Below are 15,018 nucleotides of genomic sequence, written 5' to 3' on the forward strand. Positions count from 1 at the left end.
TTTCCTGAAGCCAGAGTGAAAACTAAATTATGTAAGACCTGAATCATTTTGTATATTAAAAACAAGTCTGTATAGCTATATGAAAATTTGATATCTGTAAAGACAGCCACAATAGCAAACATTTTAGCCCGTTTAACTGATCAGATTAATTGTGACACAGTAGGAGTAAATTTGTGTTTTTCTTAGGGTTGACAAACACTGCTTTGAGAAGGGTGTAGTCCTGGTACTATACTGTTTAATTTGAATGTTTCTCATAAAAAAGGTTGATTTGTCATTGTTATAGTTAAACATCCATTTATGTTTGAGTCATTTATACATTTTCTATTTAATAGAATAATTTCTTTAACATTTTTCATTTAGAAACCTTTAGAATCAGATTTTCTTCTATCCATTGAGACTAATTCAAAATCTCCTTCTTTATCTTCAAGGTGCTTTGGCCTGAGCCCAAGATATCCAATAGCTTGTCTGCACAAGATGTCAAAGTGAATTAACAAAAAAGATGTGAACTTGAAGTGAATATAATTAGAGCATATATAATTCCTTTATGGACACTCATTTAGGAGTCAGCTGGCTATAATTACTTTAACTTAATTTGTGTTCAAAGTGAATTAAACTGAAGTAAACAAATGGTTTATCTACATGGGAGAGACACTGTACAACAAGTGAGGTGCAAATTCACAATTCATCAGCTACTTTGCACTCCCTTCCCTTGTGGAAAAACAGTGCGCCCTCAAGGTGCCTTTGTATGAAGTAGCTTACTCCATTTTTTAGGAGGGGGGAAAAAAAAAGCTTTATATGGAAGTGTAGGCTGATTGACAGCAGGTGCAGAAGTGATTGCATTTCAATAGTGCTACGTGTAGCAAGAAGGTCAGCATATATCATGCGCTCAGTTGAAGTCCCTCTACCATTCTGTGACCCTAATAGCACTTTCTGTGCTATAGGATTCATTTTGGTTTGGAAAAAGCTGTTTGAGACAAAAGCATGGTTGGTGTTTCGGTGGTAGGGGAACAGGCAGCAGATTAGCACAAAGTACCTGGAGTACTGTAAATTCCTGTCTTTGGTCACTATTCAGTAACTTCAGCATGTCGCAGTGTAGAGAAGCCTAGCCTTTGCTGAATGAAAATATCCACATGCGCTTACTTTAAATTTACACCATTAGCCAGTATGGTTTAACTTTACTGAGTATCTCCTTATAAATGTTCCCTAAATGATTTCCCACATTTCTTGATTCGTTAGATTTAACGGCATTTTCCGTTAGCATCAACAAGCCAATGCAATGAGGAATATGGAGAAGTACTCCTACCTGCAGTACTCCATTTCAATTTAATCAGCACAGGCAGGCAGTCTCTGACATTATTATCCAGTTATGCAAACATCTCTGGCCCTGTTCATTCAGCCATTTCTGCTCATTTTTCCAGGCACAGAAAGTTTGCACTGTAGCAGTCCTTGTCAGATCTGGAGCTCTTCCAACACCTGATGAGCATATTAACAATGCTCCCGTTCATTTATTATAGCCTGCCAGTTCTATCTAATTTTAGTTAAGTTGCTATTTATAGTTAGATTGCTGTGTTTTCACTTGTGAAAGTCTTGCAACTGCTAGACACCAAGGGAATATATTTTTGTTCTGTTACATTTGGCACACGGAAAGTTCACAATTTGAGTTACCTAAGTCCAAAATACTCCACAGTCCTCCCAGAGTAACACAGTGATGCGCCATGTAATGATTTACACCAAAAATATTGTCACAGAAGTTGGCTATTTGTTTCTCGGTGCACCAAGGATGCTTACTGTTTAAATAGTATTGGCAACCCAAAAGCTGGATACTACAAAATCATAGTTTTGCTAATATTACTATGTGCTGAAAGGTTCTAAGGTCCAAAGGAGTAGGAGGGAGGGAGAGGGAGAATTTTGGGTCAGATTTCTCTAGACTGTAAAAGCTGTAATACTGGTCAACGCAGCTGAATTCTGTCTGCTTTCTTTTGCTCTATGAGAAACGACATAATAACAATAGTGGTAATGATAGCTACATATCTGCCACAGTATTTTGTGAGAATTTATTCAATAACCTTAAATGCTAAATTGCATCGCGGAGAAGAGATTCTCTGCTACAGACTTGGTGATCAAATTTATATGTCCTGTTTGGTACAATGTAGCATTTCATTAAGTACCAAGAATTTGTGCTCCACTACAAACAAATAAACCTATGAACATTCATACCTACATATGTGTATACATGGGAAGTTTAAGACACTTGACAGGAAATTGGCATTACTGTTTATTTTACCTTGCAGCAAAACATGCACATGAAAAGTGAGCACTTCATAACTATTTTCTTCAGAAATACAATTTTTAAATGGTATACAGTCTAGGGCTGCAGAGTAGTATTAATGACCCTTAGGCAAAAAACATACTGGCATCCTCCTGTAAAAAAGACACTTTTTACCTTTTTTAGTAATCAATAATTTGTTCACAGTTTTGTTGATATGACAAGGATGGTAGCTGAAAACTTAACTTCAGTTTTGTAAGTTAAAATTCAGGTCCTTTTCATCTTGGAATTTCAAACTGGATTCTGACCTCAGGAGAGGGAAGTGTGACAGAACTTAATTGCAGACTGGAGCCTTTGGGATTCAAAACACCCAAAGCTGAGAAGTTTTGTGTCTATTTTGGTCTCTGATATTGGTAAAGTATGTCTTGCACAGCTGTAAATGGTACTTACAGCTGCTGTTTACTGCCTTTCAGACATCATATTTTGCTTACACAGAATACATGTTCTCATCATAGCTCATTCTTGCTCCAGGAGCCATGAAGATTTGGAAGCTGGAACAGGGACAACCATGAGAGTCACAAAAAGCCAGAAAAACCTCAGTGCGTAACATTCTTAACAGCATTCTGAGTCCTAGCTAACATGTAGCGTAACAAGAAATGAGAATTGAAGCAGCACATATTTTGGTTCAGCTGAAATTTGTACTCAGCCTGGCTGGACTTATTCTGAGGTCAAGCCGAGCTGGAACTGAACCAGCAAAGTAGGTCAAGAAAGAAATCATGGTGTAATTCTGTGGATAACATGATTCACAGGACAAAGTCAGAATAATTTTTCCTCAATTAATTTGTGGCTGACTGCTCCACATGGGAAAGTACATATTCACCAATCCAGAGGTCACAGAGAACTGCCACTTCTCTAACTTCCAGAGGAAGAAACGTGTTTTAGCTGCATATTTATGTCATTAAGACTGTGCTTCTCTCTCCCTCCTCTGACTGAACCCAGATGTTTCAGAAAAACAACCAGTTTAGATGTTACTGTAGATACAGGCTTCAGTGTTGCCTAATGAGGATTGCAGGTTGAGCTGCAACACTTAAAACTCTCAAAGGGCCCAAGGTTAACAAATATTTATATTTGCTTGTGCGTGATTCATGGCAGATGAAGCCACTTTCCTTGTGTCCTACTGGAAGGATATTATTGAGAAACTTTTGCAACTGCAGGTGTGTTTTGGTTTCTTTTTATGGGCTGTATAAAGGGAGGGGATACAGCACATAGTAAATAAGTAGGGGTTGTGGAGCCTGCTGGTTACAGCTGAGGGCAGGGAGTACAGAGGTTTTAGAGCTATAATTTCATTGCCAGACACCATCTGCACCGGGTAAAGCACACTGATGGCCTGTATCCTCTCTAAGTTTCACTGAAGTCCTCAAAATCCTAAATGGGACCTAAGAGATAAGCACAGATAGATATATATATTTTTAACAGCCTTATTTCCCAATGCTTTGATTCAGTCAGTTCTGGAAACCTACCCCAGACAATAGCTTTTCACAAAAAAAAAAAAAAAAAAAAAGACTTTGAGAGACCAATTCTTATGTCACAGGCTGCCAGGATCTCCCTCCTTACACTGCATGGAGGCATCTTGTGTGCTTGTCTTGTGTTGCTTTACGGTGTATATTTAGCAGATTAATTCTTCTTGACTTCCTGTTTGCTTCACTGTATTTTACTTGTCCTTGCAGCCTCCTAAATAAAAAGCTGACACATTCTTGCTATTCATAAATTGTACTTTCTTGCATATTTTCCTGAGACCTATGGCAACATTATGCTATTTTTCATCATTAGATTTAGGCCCAGTGTGAATTCCCTTCATAAATGCCTCTGATCAAACCTAATACATCCTCGCCTATTGCTCGGTATGGTGTGAAAGGGAGAAAACATTTTTTTGTTCATCATATACCAGGGAAGCTGCTCCTGCCGCCATCTAGTGGCCCAGGATTGGACTTTAAAAGCACATAAATGCAGTATCTTCATCATTTTTCTTGGATTTTATCTGCCATCAGCACTCCTCCTCGTCTCAGGCATCTAGGGTATCAATGAGCTTAATTACAGTGACTTTAAAGAACAGTTTTTTAATAAATGGCAAAAAAAGGTTACTTTTTAAATACATTTGCAGTAATCTAACTGCTGATAAATTTTCCTCCCTAGAGAAGTGTTTGATAGTGAGCTGGGCATTAGAATTTCAGGGCAGGATTTTCCCTAGGTGCTCAGATTAGATATTTTTTCCATTGCTACTTTTTCCCCTTTTCTAATTATTTTAAGGTAAAGCAACATTTCCCTTCCTTCCTACCCCACCCCAATTCTTTGTGTTTTAGGCCAGTTGCTTTTTCCCAAACCAGAAACATTCTACAGACTCTCAGCTGATGCTCTATCTCTAGCAAACTTAGGCTTTTATAGTGATAACCTACTGCTCTTATGCCATGTGTTTTGGGGTCTATAAACACTAGCATCTCTGGCCAAAATGAAAGAAAAACTTAAATATTAGGATGCCACATAGGGGAGCCACAAAGGCTTTTCCCCTGCTCCGGAAATGCAAAATCGCACTGTTGGTTGCTGTTGGTTTCCCTTCCGAGCTCAGCTTTGCGCAGTGGCTGTAGTAGGGGCCACCCCACATAAGTTTTGCACACCAGGAGCAGCGTTTCTCTAACAACACTGTTGACCTGTGAATATCCCCACGGTTGGCTGCATTTGTAAGGACTCTGTTTAATTTTTGGCGCTGGAGGCACCTCCCTGGCTGTCTGCGTACCCAGTGAAAGTGGCCCCTTCTTTGAACTCACCCAAGTTTCTAACTGGCGTTCTTGTCAGTTGTACATGTCCTCTGTAAGCTCTTTTGGGGAAGCTCCCTGCTGCTGCTTTAATTCTTTTTAGAAAATACCCAGCTCTTATTTAAGATTATTTCAGCCTTTTTGATTTTTGAGACACTGTCAGGGTTTTTTCCTTTGTAGTCTCAGCAATTAAGCAATACTCCGTATCTTGCAGGCTGTTCCCCTTTGGGAAGAGTAACCGATGATACAATCCATATGTAATTTCTTTTATATAATCCTATTTATTTACAACAAATATACTCAAAGTGCTGCTTTTCCAGACGCATCTCTCTGCTTGTATTTCTGCTTCTGGCTTTTATCTTGGCCATGTCCAGCTCCACCAAAAAAAAAGCTGGGCTCCCACTTCTGCTTTCAGAGTCAGGAGATTTCTTTTTGAGGATCCAGCTCACGACCTACCCCAGCATTGGCAGGCTAATTTGCAACTGTCATGGTAGCAGCTATTTTAGCTTTCACTGAACAAAAAGAATGAAAGGAGCCATCACGTCTACCAGTCTCAGTGAGGTTTGTGGCTTCCTATAGATCCTACACACATAGACACACTGCTAGTGGGAGCTACCCAGGCTCAAGCATAACGATTTATTACTGTCCTGGAAAATATGATGCACGCTGTTAGTACTAAACAAATGACCACAGATAGTTAAAAGGTATGAAGAAAAAGTAACTGTAACGCTTCCAAAATCTTGCTCCCCTGCAGAGCACTGCTAAGCATTAGAAAAGCAAAGTGGCAAGTTCAGCAGACGACATTCTGAACTTCTTACTTGGAAAAGCAAGATTTCTTGTTCTCCCTGTGCAGCATTTGTCCCTCCAGTCCGGACATCTGTTCGCCTAATGGGCAAATTAAATGCCATTCTGCAGCCTTTTCCTTGTCTGTGTCAAAGCTTGCCCTTCCCATCTTGCCTGTTCTCTTTTCTCTCCATGAAAGTTCATTGTCTTTTCCATCTAGAACATCAATTTTGTAACATTTTTCCCAAGCAAACTCATTATGCATTTTTTCCATGAACATCTAACCAAAGCTTTTAAGATTTCATGCTGTGTAATTAATTTGTGAATAAACTCTTCCCTTGAAAAGTTAAAATTAAACCAAGAAGCTTACTGCTTACATCAAAGCCAATACAAATAGGCCTCCATGAGGGACTGAAGTAAGCAGCTCTGCAACTCAGATCTTGAGGGGGAAGGAGCATAAAGTTGAAACAGAAATATTTAGAACTGCCAAAAGGGAAAGTAACTCTTCTTTCAAAGCGCAGCTTTATATTAAGTCAGTAACACTTGCTGTAGAAGAGCTGAGAAACTTTGTATAAAGGCACTATTGTAAATGGAAAATATGTTAAACAAGTATCAAATGAGGAAGAAAGATGTTAAGATAGATTCATATTTTGGGTATGTAATGCATGATAACTAAAGTTACAGTGCTTTTCTTTATAATTTCTACTACTTCTTTGTAATTCCTACTTTAACTGATTTTCTTAAATAAAATCTAGTATTTAGTTTCTCGGTTTCTGTCTTTAACTAGGGAACTTCATGCGCATCTCAGAATCTCAGATAAGACTCAGATGAAACAGGTTATATTATAACACAGGTTCCCAAAGTTTGAAAGCTGAAATCCTTGCTTTATATTTGTGATGCATCAGAATGTAGAGTTTATTTCAACTTGATGTGCAGTGTTAAGCCAGTATTCCATTTTTCATTCCTACCCTCTTTAACACACCCCTCAATGATTTTGACATTGTTGAAAAGTTTTCCTTTTCAGCAGCTTCCATAATTTTCTCCAAGTTCTCTGTCTTTGCCAGTTCACTCATATTTACTTCAATCTTCAGTGGACATTTACACCTGTAAGTTAGTAACAGTGCTTCTAAAATTTCTTCTCCCCAACTCCTTTTTCCATGACTGCCTCTTACACATTAGGGACTTCAAAAGTTTCAACAGCTGTTGAATATTAAGTTGCAGGGGATCCTTCTGGTTCTCACCTGGTTGTAGAATCTCCCACACTTGAGAGTTCAAATATTGTTTTAGACAAACTTTTAGTTTCCACACATATTCTAACATAGCTATTTTAGGCTTCTATAGTACAACACTAGAGCCAGAAGTAAAAAACAGACTGCTAACGTATACTTAGTTCACTGTGGACAAGGCTCTGTTGACCAGGAGGAATTTACATTCTGAAAAACTCAGACTGGACTGACCAGGCTCAGCTTCAGAGTCTCTCCAGCATCAGGTTTCTGCCTGCTGACCAAGCCCAATTCTTCCACTACAGGTTGTTCTTGCCATCCTCCTCACTCCCCAAATTACTTTTCCATCTTCATCATGTTGCGCATATGCAATCTCAGGTGCATTTCTGCCTCCCATTGAGTCATTCCTCATGTCCTCCCTTCCTCCTGCTTTTATTTTTCTTTTTCAGGATTCTCCAAAATTTCTCCCTTTGGGAGAAAATGGACAAGTGTCAGCCTATTGGCTTTCCACCTTAACTTGGCTTGCATTACTTTTTCCCACTTGAGTGTTTTAGCATCAGCTGCACATATTTCAATGCATTAATTACAAAAAACAATCCATTATTGCATATCCGGACTTCATTCTCTTTTTCAGGAACTCCTTGTTTGTAATTAGATAAGGCAAACTTAAAAATAAATGTGCAATTTAGTATGTTGACTCTATTGTTCAATCGGAAAAGGAACATAAGAAAAGACAGGTAGAATTTTCTCCCTAAAATTTCCATTTATTTTTGTATTTTACAGCATATTCCTGTGATCTGAATATTTTGATACTTTATTATATGGTTTGAGCTCATTTTCCCTTGCTTTATGCTCCACGTTACCCTATTCATAGCAGGAGAACTGGTAACATGAAAAAGGCAAAATTTGCTTTGAGCTTTCTGTTTTGATGAAATAACTGCCAGTCAGCTTTTTTTCCAGGCTTCATCTTTGTATTAGTATCTTGCAACAGAGTAAGTTAATCTACAGTTTTGAGCTTATGCTTGGTAAAGGAAGAACCTCATTCGGTATTTCCAACACGAGTTTTAGATGTTCCAAAAACTGCAAGATGAAATCTTTTATACTCTTAGTCTGTAAATTTGGCATTTTACTCTTTCATATGAAAACAAACTTGAGGCACAGCTAAAGATAAATCTTTTAACTGTAGATTATATCTTTTCTTGCTTTGATTTGTATAACTCTACTGCAGTAAACAGAGCTTCAGTTAATGAATGGAAATTCTAGTCCTTAAGAAAAAAAAAAGTCTCCCCTTAATGCAAAATGCAATTGCCTCTAAGTCTAACAACAGCTGACTGGGTTTCCCATCATTCTGTAAGCATCTACTTACATGAATGCAAGATTTATCTTTATTGATCTAGCTTGGTGCACAGTGGCAACAGCCACATTACTGTGTCTCAAGAGCATGAGAAAAGTTTGGGTTATGAAGATCCCATAGTTAACTTTAGTTTAGCAATGCATCAATAGATTGCATAACACCAAAACGTCATCTGGATGTAAATCAACAAATACCACCATATATGAAAGAGGAGAGGAAGAGATTAACTTTTGCTCAGAAATATCAGGCATTGTGAGTTGGTCCCCAGTATACATGAACAATGATTTTATGATAGCTAGTTACAACTGTGTATTTCAGATTGTGTCAGAAGCTTCTGTTTACCACTGGGATATTGCTTAATATTTTATACCAGAATCATTAGTGATATGTACACTTTTTTTTTTTTTTAAGATAGCACTTTCTCCTCAGAAAATAAAACTAAGAAAGCAAAACCAGCTAAATTTCATATTATTCCCAAGTCCAATAACAGTTGTCATCCTTCTCCCTTTCCACACAGAGAAAAAATCAGCATCGAAAAATTGGTCCCAGGTCAGACAAATCATCAGTATCAGAGCTGGCTTTGCCCCAAGGAAGTCTCAATAGCATATTCAGATAACGAAGATGTGCTAGAGTCCTATAATTGTGTTTGCAAGGACAGCTTTAAGGAAATTGCCCATGATTGCCCTTGTTACCAGTGCCAGCAGCAATGTCAGTACTGCTATAAGTCTGCTTTGGAATTTTTTTTTTCCCCCCAAGTCATCTCAAGCATAAATACTAATACTAGTGGTTAACTAAACTCAAGTTGCCAAAATAAATGACCTTTCTTGATCACACGGCCTGTCAGTCTCCTTTCACCAAAAAGGTTTAACTTGGCCATTTTCAGCCAAATTTGACAGATGGGAGATTCTGAGTTCTTTCAAGTTCAGTGAAAGATCAAAATTATGGATTTAGATGAAAGACCCAAAGTAGTGCTTCCACCAAAGAAATAGCTTTAGCGTAAACTCAAGAGTATTTTGTCTGGCCTGCCAGTTCAATTAGCATGTATGTGCTAGTATGCCAGCCAATGTACATACCTGGGACCTGTTTGGCCACACCTGGAATAGGGTGTCCAGTTTTGGCCCTCCCCATTCAAGAAATGCGTTAAAAACTGGGGATGGTCCAGTGGAGGGCCACCAAGATGATCAGAGGGTTGGAGAACTAGACACATGGAGAAAGGCTATGGGAACTGGATTCTTTCCACCTAGAGAAGAGAAGGCTCAGGAGGATCTAATAAGTTTTCCAACACCTAAAGGTAGTTACAGAGCAAACGAAGGGACTCTCCTCACATGAATGCACAGTGACTGGACAAGAGGCAATGGGCACAAGTTGCTTTAGGGGAAATTTCTTCTGGAAAAAAAAATTCTTCAGCCTGAGACCAGTTGAACATTGGGACAGGCTTTCTAGAGAAGCAGCAGAACCTCTCTCGCTGGAAATATTCCTAATCTTACTCACTGGAAATATTAAAGAATTGGCTTGACATTGCCCTGGATAACCTAATCCAAGGCCCTGCTTTCAGTGGGAGGTTGGACCAGATGTTCTCTGTGCTTTCCAATCCCAACTTTTCTGTGATTCTCACCAAGCGCCCACAGGACAGACTGTGCCACGTCCAGCAGGTGGTTACCATGCATGGGAGGGAAGGAGGAGTGATTTCAGGCTGAGCTGTGTAGTGCTGGGGTAGACTCGGGACACAAGTCTACAAGAAACTGCGTCTCATTAATGTTTATGGAACAATTTGTCAAACATTGCTAACACGAGTAGAGCTTGTCTGGTGCTAAAGCATCAGTGAGACATTTCCCCAAAATTGCCAGCATAGCAATAGCCAAAACATAATCTATGAACTAGTGCTGTAATGCTCATTAACTGCCAAATGTAATTCCTTCTAAAAGTTCAAAGATGTCTGGCTATTTAGAGCACAGGAAAATTTCACTGAGTGTCTTAAATTAGCCAAATTACTCAGCAGCTGATACACTAGGCATGTACACCAATGGGAGGTCAGTGCATCTAGTTAACAGAAAGGCTTTATGTAGTGTGCACAGAGACTTGCTGGAGAGTATTAGTGGAGAGGTTCTTAAGTGAAATTGAAGTCTAAATCATCCAGTGTCTTCAGGAAGAGGCCTATATACATTTCAGATGCAAGAGTGAGAGATTGTGTCAGCAAATTTATATATATCAATTTGCTTTTAATTAAACTTTGTGCTTGGCTCTGGAGTCTGCAGCATTTATTGCAGCTAGGGAATTGTGGTTTACTACAGTCCCTGGTTGAGATTAAGGATGCTATCGAGCCAGCAGAGTGTATACAGGCCTTCATTATTGATTCATGGGTATTTTCTGCTTGTAACTGTGAAGTAGAAAACTAAAGCCGTATTTAGGAGGGTTTTTTTTCCACATATACAAGCTGGATCTAGATTTAGCATCCAGAGATGAGCATTTTCAGGGTATAAAACTCATCAGTAAATTCTTCTGTTTTCTTGTTCTTTTAGAACAAGTTTGGTCTATATTTGAATCTCCATTGGTATAGGGGAAAAAAGCTGCAGTCATCTGAAACTGTTAAGTGTAAAGCAACTTTTTCAGTTACTGTTTGATTGTTAACCAGTATCTGACAGTTGTTATTGCGTATCTTAGCCACGCTAAGTAAAAACCTCACAGTTTTAATGCCTTTATCCTTACAGTAAGTCTTGGTATACGTGCATACAATATTGTCTCTATTCTTCAGATAAAGATATTGTGCCCCTCTCTGGGGAGGTGTAGTATTCTGACCTTTCTTCATTTAAAAGATGCATAACATACAGACCAGCAAAAAGGTACTACTGTAATAAAGTTTGAGCCTCTGTACTTTCATTCTGTTATAAAACCTGAGTTACGTATCCCACTAGAGAGGTTGCAATTGAGTGCATAAATCTAGTGCAAGGACAAGAGGTTCCTGACAGAGAAGAGAATCAAAGGAACATTTCATAACTCTTGCATAAACAAACTACTTTATTTTGTAAAGATACTGAAATGTAATGCAAAACACAACTATCTTTTACCCCTAAGAAAGTCAGCTATCAACCTGAGACTGCGCTCAGTTTGAAGTCCACTTCCTGACCAGAGTGGGTGGCCCACAAAAATATAGCAGCTTTGAGTTTTATCTTTTCCATGTTCATCTCCACAATCTCCTTTTCCCTTCTGTTAAAGCCAAGTCAATATTGGAAAATAAACATGCCAAAGGGAAAACCACCTAAATGAAAGCAAATTTAGTACTGTAGCAGCTCCTTGAAGAAACTCTTTCAAGTTAGTGTTCCTACCACAAGAAAAGCCTTTCACAACTATTAAACTTAAGTGAAAAAGTCACTTCATAAAATTAGACTCTGGCCTTCCAAAAACCCATCCTCAGCTGAGACAGGACTGCTGTATCTGCTGTGACTATCCTTATAAACCTTTCATGGTTACTGTTCTTAGACCTGTTACTATAGATCTGACAAGTGCACTATGATACATTCAGCAGAAAAGATCTCCATAATTTAACTATAACATTTTGTGAAGAACCCTCTCTTTTTGATCATTTTGAACCTGCCATTTCCTACATCTCTTACAGCACAAGACAGGAAGCCTTTGGTTACTGTTCACCTTCTACACATCATCAATAATCAAAGACTATGTTGAGGACAACTCCACTCAAAAAATACATAGGATCTTCTGATGAGGCAAATCGTTATAACACCATTGGAAAAATAGAGGTAGCATGTTTGCATTTTATGAGGACCTGCTATGTGTCGCATATTAATGATGTAGTATATTCAAAATACACAAGGACCAATTTAGATATTAGGCTTTAACATGCATGGTAGTGTTAACCCTTCTAAAAGAGATCATCTTTGATGTCACCATAAACAGTACATACTGTGGGGAAATAAGCACAAGAAACTCAGTAATCAGTTGGAAAATAGAGAGCCAGGGAACATAAGTTGAAGCCAGATGTTGATGAGTGTTGGACACACCTCTAAGTTCGGGTCAGCCTCATGAGAAAGGAGACCCACAGCTGCTATCTTCTAGGACAAAGCTGCAGGCTTTTGAGGAACTGCACAGAAGGAAGCAATGGCAGCAGTCGCGCATAACTGAGCAGGGTAACAAAGTTTGTGCAAATTATTTCTGATTATCTGGTTTATTTATCTTTAAAGCTATTCCATGTGGAATATCCATTTCATAAGCTTGAGTGACCTCTGGACTCAAGTGACCAAGTCTTTCTACATGAGATCCAAGGAAGGCAGTTTGGTGTCAACCAAGCTGTGCTGATATCTACCTAGCACCCCATGACAGTTCAGATTTCAAAAGATAAGGTGCTTCAGATGTGGACTAGTGGCCAGTGAAATTATCAAAAAGCACCCAAGGCCTGTCCTATTTTAATTTTCCTCGTTTTGAAAAGGGCTTACAGCATGGCAGGCATTAAATAATTACACACATCCAAAAATCTTGGCCTACAAGGCTAAACGGTTCTGGACACTCAGGATAGTAGGTGCCTATTTGGGGTGATGGACCTGCCTTTTAGAAATTGAACCCTCGCTATAGCCCTAGGCTGTAACCAGAAGGTAAGCAAATTTCTTTGCTGAGAGAGAGAAATAATAAGTCTTTGAGTGAAGGGAGCACATCAGACTTTGTCTTATTAATGAAGAGCATGACACTGGAGGGGGTTATGTCACTCACCTATAAAGGAAAATGCTCTTGTTCCTGCTGTCCATCCCAAGGGCCTCAGTAGTAGCTGTTGACTCGGGAGTCGCCTGTTGGCTGCAGTTACAGCTTTCTTTCCTCTTGCCAGCTGTTTGTCTTTGTATCTTGACACACAGCATTTAATGCAGGCCGTTACCCTCCCGCAGATGGCTCTGTGCAGCTCTGCCCTTGCGCTCGTGTCTTCCTGTGCATGTTGCAAGGTTAGGTTCTCACATTATGAGTCTATAGAGTAAGAACAGAGCCTGTATTTTTTCTATGCTCTACAGTTTCAGAATAATTTATGAATACATGTAAACAGCACTATAAAATAGAATTACTTACAGCATTACTTTCCTTGTCACACAATCATACTGATGAAAATCAGGCATAGTCTTTGCTCCACTTCACTTTATGGAAGACTATCACAGATTACCCTCCTTCCGCATGAAAAGCAAAGGAGCTCTGCAGGACGTCGCTAACATAGAAGAGTGTAAGTCAGTGCCACAGTAAGAGATTGTACCAGCTGGAAAGCCTGTCTGGCCAAACATGGGCTTCCTACATACTCTGATGCTATGCATGTTTCTGGCACTCTGCGTAGGATTCGTGTAATTCACCAACTATATTTTGGGATTTCCTATGTGTGCTAAATCATAATAAAAGATATCTGCCAACAGCAAAGCGTCTCACTCCATAGCCTCCTGATTCCTCCCCAGCCCATGGGTTAAGGTTGGCTGGGACAGCCGAAACCTGCTTGAGATTGAGAAGGTGCGAGCAGTAAATAAAAGGAAATCCTGGATCACCGTATAGTGTTCAGCTCCCACACTTTGACCTCCTTTGGTTCTCTCTCTATTTTTCTAAGATCATATTTCTTCATGTACTGCCTGGCTTAAAAGCTGCCATAAATCTGTAGAGCGCAGTAAGAATAACAGAGAAGGCAGCATGTAATACAAGGGGCTATAATTCCATCGGAGGCACTCAGGAGGGATTGTAAATCAGCAAGGCAAGGCTCTCTCCAAGAGGAGCAGGCTCCAAGGCTGCAGCAGCAGCAGTCTGGCTCCGACAAGCGCTCTCCACCTGCCTACCCACAGCACAGCTGTGCTGAGGTGCTGAGCTCCTCCAGACCCACCTGCTTCAGTACCTCCTTACTGCTGCCAGATAAAGAACACCCAGGAAAAATCAAAGTTGAACTGGATTTAGGGAAGGGAACGAGCGAGCTAAAGGTGTCACGGCAGAGACAGGGGAAACGTTCTGTGAACAGACTAATGACATATATGTGCGAGGGAAGGCACAAACAGCCAGATGCCTAGAAGGGCAGTAAGGATTACCTGCGCAGTTTCGGTAACGCAGAATGGCAGCTTGGCTTGCAGATACGCCCGTATGCTCTGTAAGGGGGAGGAGAAAAAAAGGGCAAACACCATAAAACTCAAAGGTCCTAGAAGGGAATAAGGGGCATTACTTACAACGTGTAGCTTTAAAATATTTAACTTAGCAGCAGCGTAGCTAAGAAGCTCAAGCTGTGGGCTCAGCACAGGGACACTTGGGCAGGATTTGGCACTACCTCTAGAAAGGCCAGGCAACATCAGGAGGGCTCGAGCTTAGGCCCAAGCTCTAAGCCATAAATTCGAAAGCTTTTGCTACAATATATACAGTTTCATAAAGAAAGGACTTTCTATTATTTTAGCCTAGCTCATCACAAAGGTTTAGTTCAGGGATGATCGATACCCGGTGCTGTATTGCACAGGGCTGTGAAGAGAGTCCTACTGACCCTGCCAGCAGGTGTCTCCACATGCTCACGGAGCCACGGCCTCCCTCGCTGTAAGGGCTTCCCAACCTCCGGGGGAACCGCTGGGCCGGTTCATT

The 15,018-nt window shown here is 39.9% G+C and overlaps 1 protein-coding gene across 7 annotated transcripts in view; it reads right to left on the reverse strand.

Annotated features, from left to right (window-relative positions):
* The window catches only part of PPARA (peroxisome proliferator activated receptor alpha), a 77,644-nt gene that overhangs the window by 55,896 nt on the left and 6,730 nt on the right, over positions 1–15,018 (reverse strand). For all 7 annotated transcript variants that reach the window (XM_067305016.1, XM_067305028.1, XM_013947613.2 and 4 more), the window contains exons 2-4: positions 14,484–14,540; positions 13,501–13,633; positions 13,156–13,401 (exon numbers count right to left, since the gene is read on the reverse strand). The gene's annotated coding sequence lies outside the window, so the exon portion shown is untranslated. The remainder of the gene's footprint in view (positions 1–13,155; positions 13,402–13,500; positions 13,634–14,483; positions 14,541–15,018) is intronic.

Source organism: Apteryx mantelli, chromosome 1 (genome assembly GCF_036417845.1).
Source record: "Apteryx mantelli isolate bAptMan1 chromosome 1, bAptMan1.hap1, whole genome shotgun sequence".
NCBI classification, from domain to species: Eukaryota; Metazoa; Chordata; class Aves; order Apterygiformes; family Apterygidae; genus Apteryx; species Apteryx mantelli.